This window comes from Gastrolobium bilobum, unplaced genomic scaffold (assembly GCF_033153095.1).
Source record: "Gastrolobium bilobum isolate Gb01-03AN ecotype WA unplaced genomic scaffold, APGP_CSIRO_Gbil_v1 utg8041, whole genome shotgun sequence".
Classification (NCBI taxonomy): Eukaryota; Viridiplantae; Streptophyta; class Magnoliopsida; order Fabales; family Fabaceae; genus Gastrolobium; species Gastrolobium bilobum.
In genome coordinates, this window is record NW_026897652.1 from 1 (window position 1) to 7,529 (window position 7,529).

The following is a 7,529-nucleotide window of genomic DNA, read 5'->3' on the forward strand; positions in this document are numbered from 1 at the left end:
AAGGAGGCACAAGTGCAAAGGTAGTGCCTTGACTATGTGAAGAACTAAGACGATGTGTCTTGGAATGAGGAGGGATTGTTGATGTTCCAGAAAAGGATTATAGTTCTTAGAGGTCCATTGACTGAGGAGGTGATGTCAGAGGCTCATATGGGCCAATTCACTATCCACCATGTGGCTACAAAGATGTACCAAGACTTGAAGAGGAATTTCTGGTGGCCGAGCATGAAAAAAGACATAGCGGTGTATGTGTCCAAGTGTTTGATATGTCATAAAGTGAAGATTGAACACCAGAGGCCGTCTGGTAAGCTTCAACCTCTTGAGATTCCGCAATGGAAGTGAGAGAGCATTTCCATAGATTTCGTTGTGGGGTTGCCAAGGACTCAGGCTGGTTATGACTCTATATGGGTCATTGTGGACAGATTGACTAAATCTGCTCACTTCCTTTCGGTGAAGACGAGTTTTACCACCAAGCAGCTGGCTAGCTTGTATGTTAGAGAGATTGCGAAGCTTCATGGGGTGCCCATGAGTACCATTAGTGATAGGTGTAATAGCCCATTGTACACCGGTATTGTTAACATTAATTATGATATTAAGCGCAGTTACAATCACAACAATTCATTTATAAAAATGCGAATAAACTTTTTCCAATTATTACGCGAGCATTTAAAACAATAAAAAGCGTAATAATTAAAAGTCGTGACCGTAAGTGTAAACTCTTGCGGAATACTTATTTAAACTATTTATATGTCTTATTTTACTTATCATAAGTTACTAAGGGGTTCCCATAAACTCACTTAGCCAATTTCTCAAATTTACGTTTTTACCTTTCCAAACATGGTTCACTAATTAATTTTCTGCGAACTCTATTAGAGTAGCATTAATTTGTTAGGATCCTGATTGTAACTATCACGGTTTGTTACCTTGTATATTAAAATAGATTAGCTTGATTTATGCTTTCTGTTCCTTAGTTTTTAGCTGATTTCCTGATGTAAATAGATTAGCTTGATTTATGCTTTCTGTTCCTTAAGTTTAGCTGATTTCCTGATGTAAATAGATTAGCTTGATTTATGCTTTCTGTTCCTTAAGTTTAGCTGATTTCCTGATGTAACCAATTGTAAATCTTGGTCTATATAATAGACCCAATTTGATATATCATCAAGCTGCGAATGACAGCAACTTCTGTTATGGTATCAGAGCTTGACGATCAACAAGCCTCATTATGTTTCTAATGCATTATTTTCTTCGCACCATCAGATTTTTCTTGCCGCCGTGGATAGTAACCTGGAACCCAAATCATTTAAAGAGGCTATGCAATATCCTCATTGGCAGAAAGCCATGCAAGCCGAAATTGATGCATTGGAAGCCAATCATACTTGGCAAATTCAACCTCTCCCTTCTGGTAAGAAAGCTATTCCATGTAAGTGGGTGTACCGCATCAAGTACAATTCTGATGGAACCATTGAACGCTATAAAGCGCGTCTGGTTATTGCTGGGAACAATCAGATCGAAGGAGAAGATTACACTGAGACTTTTGCACCGGTGGCTAAAATGACAAGTGTGCGTACATTTTTATCTGTAGCTGTAGCTCGAAAATGGAGCATTTTTCAGCTGGATGTTCAAAATGCCTTTCTCCATGGCGATTTGGATGAAGAAGTCTTTATGCGTTTTCCTCCCGGTTTCTCCCAAACCAAGTCTGGTCACGCCTGTAAGCTTCAACGTTCACTTTATGGTCTCAAGCAATCCCCACGAAATTGGTTTGCTAAGCTTCGTAGTTCTCTCCTCAGTTTCGGCTTTGTTCAGTCTCGTGCTGATTATACGTTGTTCACTTACTCGACTGGTTCCCATTATGTTGCTATACTTGTCTATGTAGATGATATTTTGTTGGCAGGTAGTGATCCTTCTCTCTGTGACCGTGTCAAAGCTCATTTACAAACCTGGTTTAAAATCAAAGATCTTGGTCCCCTCAAGTATTTTCTTGGCATTGAATTTGCTCGAAGCAAGACCGGTTTGTTTCTTACTCAACGCAAATTTGCTTTGGATATTCTTAAGGAATGTGGACTTCAAAGTTGTAAACCGGTTGCTTATCCTATGGATCCCAATCACAAGCTTGCTCTTGCTGAAGGACCTCCGTTTGATGATCCTAAACGTTATAGACGTATTGTTGGCCGTCTTGTATATCTCACGATTACACGACCAGAACTTAGTTATGCAGTTCACACACTTTCTCAGTTTTTGCAGCATCCTATGCAGATACATTACGATGCGGCTATTCGTGTTCTTCGGTACATTAAGTCCAATCCTGGCCAAGGACTCCTTCTTCGATCTGACAGTGATCTTCTTCTTCGTGCCTATTGTGATTCGGATTGGGCTAGTTGTCCCTTGACTCGAAAATCAGTCACTGGTTATTTTGTTACTCTTGGACATTCTCCTATTTCTTGGAAAACCAAGAAGCAAAACACAATATCCCGCTCCTCTGCTGAAGCTGAATACCGTGCCATGGCAGCTGCGACTTCTGAGCTTATTTGGTTAAAGTCTTTTCTCAGCTCTCTTGATATTCCTCATGCAGCCCCTATGCAACTGTTTTGTGACAGTCAGTCTGCTATTCATATTGCTTCTAATCCAGTGTTCCATGAGCGTACCAAGCATATCGAGTTAGATTGCCATTTTGTTCGGGACTATCTTCTCAGCAAGACTATTTCTACTCAACATATCCCCACTAGTTCTCAACCCGCAGATATTATGACCAAAGCACTTGGATCCAAACAATTCGATTTTTTGACTTCCAAGTTGGGCATCTCCTCCCTCCATGCTCCACCTTGAGGGGGAGTATTAGAGTAGCATTAATTTGTTAGGATCCTGATTGTAACTATCACGGTTTGTTACCTTGTATATTAAAATAGATTAGCTTGATTTATGCTTTCTGTTCCTTAAGTTTAGCTGATTTCCTGATGTAAATAGATTAGCTTGATTTATGCTTTCTGTTCCTTAAGTTTAGCTGATTTCCTGATGTAAATAGATTAGCTTGATTTATGCTTTCTGTTCCTTAAGTTTAGCTGATTTCCTGATGTAACCAATTGTAAATCTTGGTCTATATAATAGACCCAATTTGATATATCATTAAGCTGCGAATGACAGCAACTTCTGTTATGGTATCAAGAGCTTGACGATCAACAAGCCTTCATTTTTTTTTTTTTTTTTTTTCATCATGACTTCCGCACCTAAAACCTTCAAGGTTTCTGATTCTAAGTCACCCTTTTACCTGCACCCATCCGACAATCCTGGTGCTGTTCTCACCACGGTCATCCTCCGTGGACAATCCAATTATGAAAATTGGGCTGCTCATACTTCTCTGCCTTCGGTTCCTTCTGAGCCGTCATCAGCATCCATCTCCATGGCAGATTTTACACTCAAAATTGAGCTACACAAGAATCGATGAGTGGGTAAAAAAGATAATTACTTTTCAACAACATGAGAGTAGTTTTTCCGTTAATATAATTACTTAATTATTTACACTTTTATATTTGTATACAATATATTATCATTTCTATATAATATTTTATCCTATACCAATATTATAAAAATTTTGTCATATCATGTACCCGTGTAAATGCAGCCTACATGGGGGTGATGCCAAGCAAAAAAATCTTTTTGTTGAAGCAAATGATGATAGATCAGTTGATCGTATGAGAGGAGAAAATATTAGGTGGTTCCTCTTCTTTCCCCTTCTCTCTCCTCTTCTTTCCTTTCTCTCTCCTCTCTCTTCTCTTTTTCCCTCAGTCTCTCTCTTCTTACTACATATCCTCTCGTATGAGAGTTAGTGGGTGAAAGTATGAATCCTTCTCAATATTATCTTTAAGAGGATTTTAAAATTTTAATCTAGACTTGTCCCGAACAGAAATGACTTACTTGTGTTTTATCAAAAAAATAAACTCCTTGTCGACACCTGTATTTTAACTTTTATTTTCTTCTTGCTCTGTGTTGATTTCCTGGATACTAACATCAAAGAAACTGTAACAGGTTTTGGGATTGGAAAATAAAGGTTCATTGTTGAATAAAAATTAACAATGATGAATGAAGTAAAGAGCTTTGAAAGAAGGCTGGTTGTTGTGGATTACTATCTGGGGATAATTGGATAAAAGGTTAATATAAATCTCATTCCTAACTTTTTTTACTTCTATTTTTAAATGATACCCTAAACCGATCTTAATCCTCAAGCCTAACTGTTTATGTTTTTTTTTTTAAAATAAATAAATAAATATTATAATGATACGTGGTGTTTTTTCGTTTATTAATAAACAAACAATTTTTTCACCAAAAAAAAGAATAAACAAACTATTTTACATTTATGAATCATTAAACCTAAACTCTTTATTCGTATTATTAGTTGAGCAACATGCACGAGACATGAAACCGGACTCTAAAAAATTATACATGAGTTCACTGTAAATAATAAATGATTTACAAAAATTAATATCAAAATAATTTTTAACTAAGATTGTAAGTGATTTAGAGGTATAATATTTTTTAATGACATGGCGAAAAAAAATTCAGGTTAGGAAAGTTTTTTTTTCTTTTTTTGCTTTTAATGTTGAATAGTGAAAGACCTAATGACCATTCAAATTTAAATATAACTTCTATAAACATCAAATAAAATGGCTGATTTAAAAATAAAAAATAAAAATCCCTAAGCAATGGGACGCTGCTATTGTGTTTGTGTCATAACTCACAAGTCACGAGAGATTCTTAAGCACTTTTGCAACGGCCCAATGGTGCAATGCCTGTGTATCAGTTGTATATATAGTTATTTATAAGGGTAACGTTTTCCTGCACTTACATTTGTAATTGAGTTTTTTTTTTTCTCCTCATGGCCCATAATTGGTTAAATTAACTGGAATTTTTTTTTTCTTATGTAACTTGAGAAAAATATTATCCTATTTATAAATATTTCAAGAAGAATCTAAATCCAAAATATTCTATATATACATTAATGCTAAAAGGGAAAAGTTTTTTTGGATTTATAAACAATTCTCTCTCCTAGTGGACCCCACAATTGGTTGAATGTGCTGGAAAAAGTTTCTTTCTTAGAAATATTACCCTATTTATAAATACTTCAAGAAGAATCTAAATTCACAATATTTTTTATGAAGAGAGGCTAAATTAGGAGAAAATTTTCGATGCAACAGCGATAAGTACATTCATGCTAAAAGAGAAAAGTTTTTTAAACTTATAAGAAATTATAAAAAAATACAGGTAAAGATAATTTTTTTCCTTTTTAATAAAATGGAATACTGAGTTCAGTACTTCCGTACCATTAAAAAATTTCCTTGAATTAGAACTTAAACATTCATCACACTCCCTTCAAAATAAATCTCATTATTTTTCATTATATAATACTCTAACATTTATTTTTAACTTTTATATATATATATATATATTGCTTTTTAGAAGAAAATAATTCAATATGAATGAAGCCCAACAACGCTTACAAATTGAGAAAGACATATCAATCTATAAAGACAAACAAATACAATCTATACTGTGAAATAACCAACATTTCCATTACGTTCAATGTCGTTCTATCATATTTAATTTAATTTCATCTCTGGTTAGATATCCAAAATCTTAAAATGTAGAACTAGTACTATATAATTTTGGTGTGGAGGATATTAGCTAGCTTTTAATGAAATGACCGTTTTGATTTAAATTTTGATAGAAATTATTTTAAAATAATTAATTTATATTTGAGAATGCCACTTTCAAAGTTTATTTGAAAGAATTGTTTTGTTTGAATGTTTGTATAGAAAAAATAATGGCTTTAATATTTCTAAAGTGAATGTAGATGAGTTATCGCTCTCAAAACGGTGTCGTTTTCGGTTGAAAAATTAAAAAATTATAATGAAAAAGACTTTTATAACCTTGAAATAAATTATAATTACAAAAATACTTTGATTTCCGCCTCAAAATAACGTCATTTTGGACTCAATGTAGATAAGTTATCTACATTAACTTTAGAAAAAGCAAACCCAAAAATAATAGGAAAAAAGTATCTAATGTTACCTTAGACAAATTTGTCTAATATTCACCAAAACAAAATCATTTTGAGGTTAAAAAATTAAAAAATTTGAATGATAAAATTATTATAATCATAAAATAAGTTAAAATTATAAATATATCATGATTTTTACCTCAAAATAACGTTGTTTTTGTGAACATTAAACAAAAATATAAGTGTGTTAAACCTTGAAAGCTCCAACTGCAATGCTGCATGAGTGAAATAAAATTAGATAAAGGTAAATGTGTAATTTACTCAGTGGTACTGAATAGAAACCAAACAAATATGTTAAACTAAGAAAAATAAAATAAAATTTGAGGTTTTAAAAATCAGTAACTTTTGAGATTTCAACAATAGCAATGAATTGCGATTCAAACAAAATTATACATTTTATTAAGTATTAAAAACTGGTTAACATATTTCAACCAAAAAAATAAAATAAAACTGGATAATATATAGGAAATTATTAATCTCATGTTGCTTGAGATAATTCTCTCATGTGTGTGAGATAAATATGTGGGGTCACACTTTAAAACAAAAGGAAAAAGAAATGAAAAAAGCTGGCACAAAATTCAATGAGTGTATAAAATGAAATAACTATCTTCAACAAAATGAGATAAATATTTCCCTAACATATAACATTTATTATCGGTCCAATAATTACTGGGTTGTATCACATACGATTGAATATGTTATAGATGGATTTGTTTTTGGCTGATGTTCTGCTTGTGGGGTGTTTTTGGTTGGTTCGCGGGATACTTGGGCTAGAATTGATGTTTTTGAATAGGTTTAGGAGACTGATGGGAGTCATTGCAAGACACTCTAACCCTTAAGTCAATATGTATTCAAGATGTTCAAGTATTAATGTAAAATGATCATACTTGGGCTAAATGCCTATGTTTTTATAATAGTCAAGTGTCTTGGTGTGCTTTGATATGATGATGTTCATTTCTATTGATGAAGAGTGATAATCTTCGTAAGCCATTATTTGGACGAGACGATTATAGTTAGGCTAAGCTTTTGTAAATGTGGCGCCATGGATGTGTCTATTTTCAAGCTATTGGTTCTTGTCGAGGGTAGTGGTGCTCTGAGCAGCTGATATCGTGTAGCCACAATTGATTAAGCAACCATGTGTCAGGTGATTGTAGGATTGTCAAAATATATGAGAGGACCACATTTCCTTTCTTATTAAGCAATAGTTTTTGGATCCTTTTGAACCTTTATTTGGTTGGAGAATTTTTTTAGTTGTTTAAGACTATCAACTATTGTATGATCTCTTTGAAAAGTTTGGGATATAAATGGAAATATAAATGAAATGAGTAAAATGGAAGAAATTTTGGAACACCCAATTGTTAGTGGTCCCCAATCATTGAATTTTTTTTGGACCTATAATTCTATATGTAATATTTCAAATCAACCTAGAAAACATTTATAATTGGATGATTGACATTCTAGTCAAATCATAATTAACATTAGT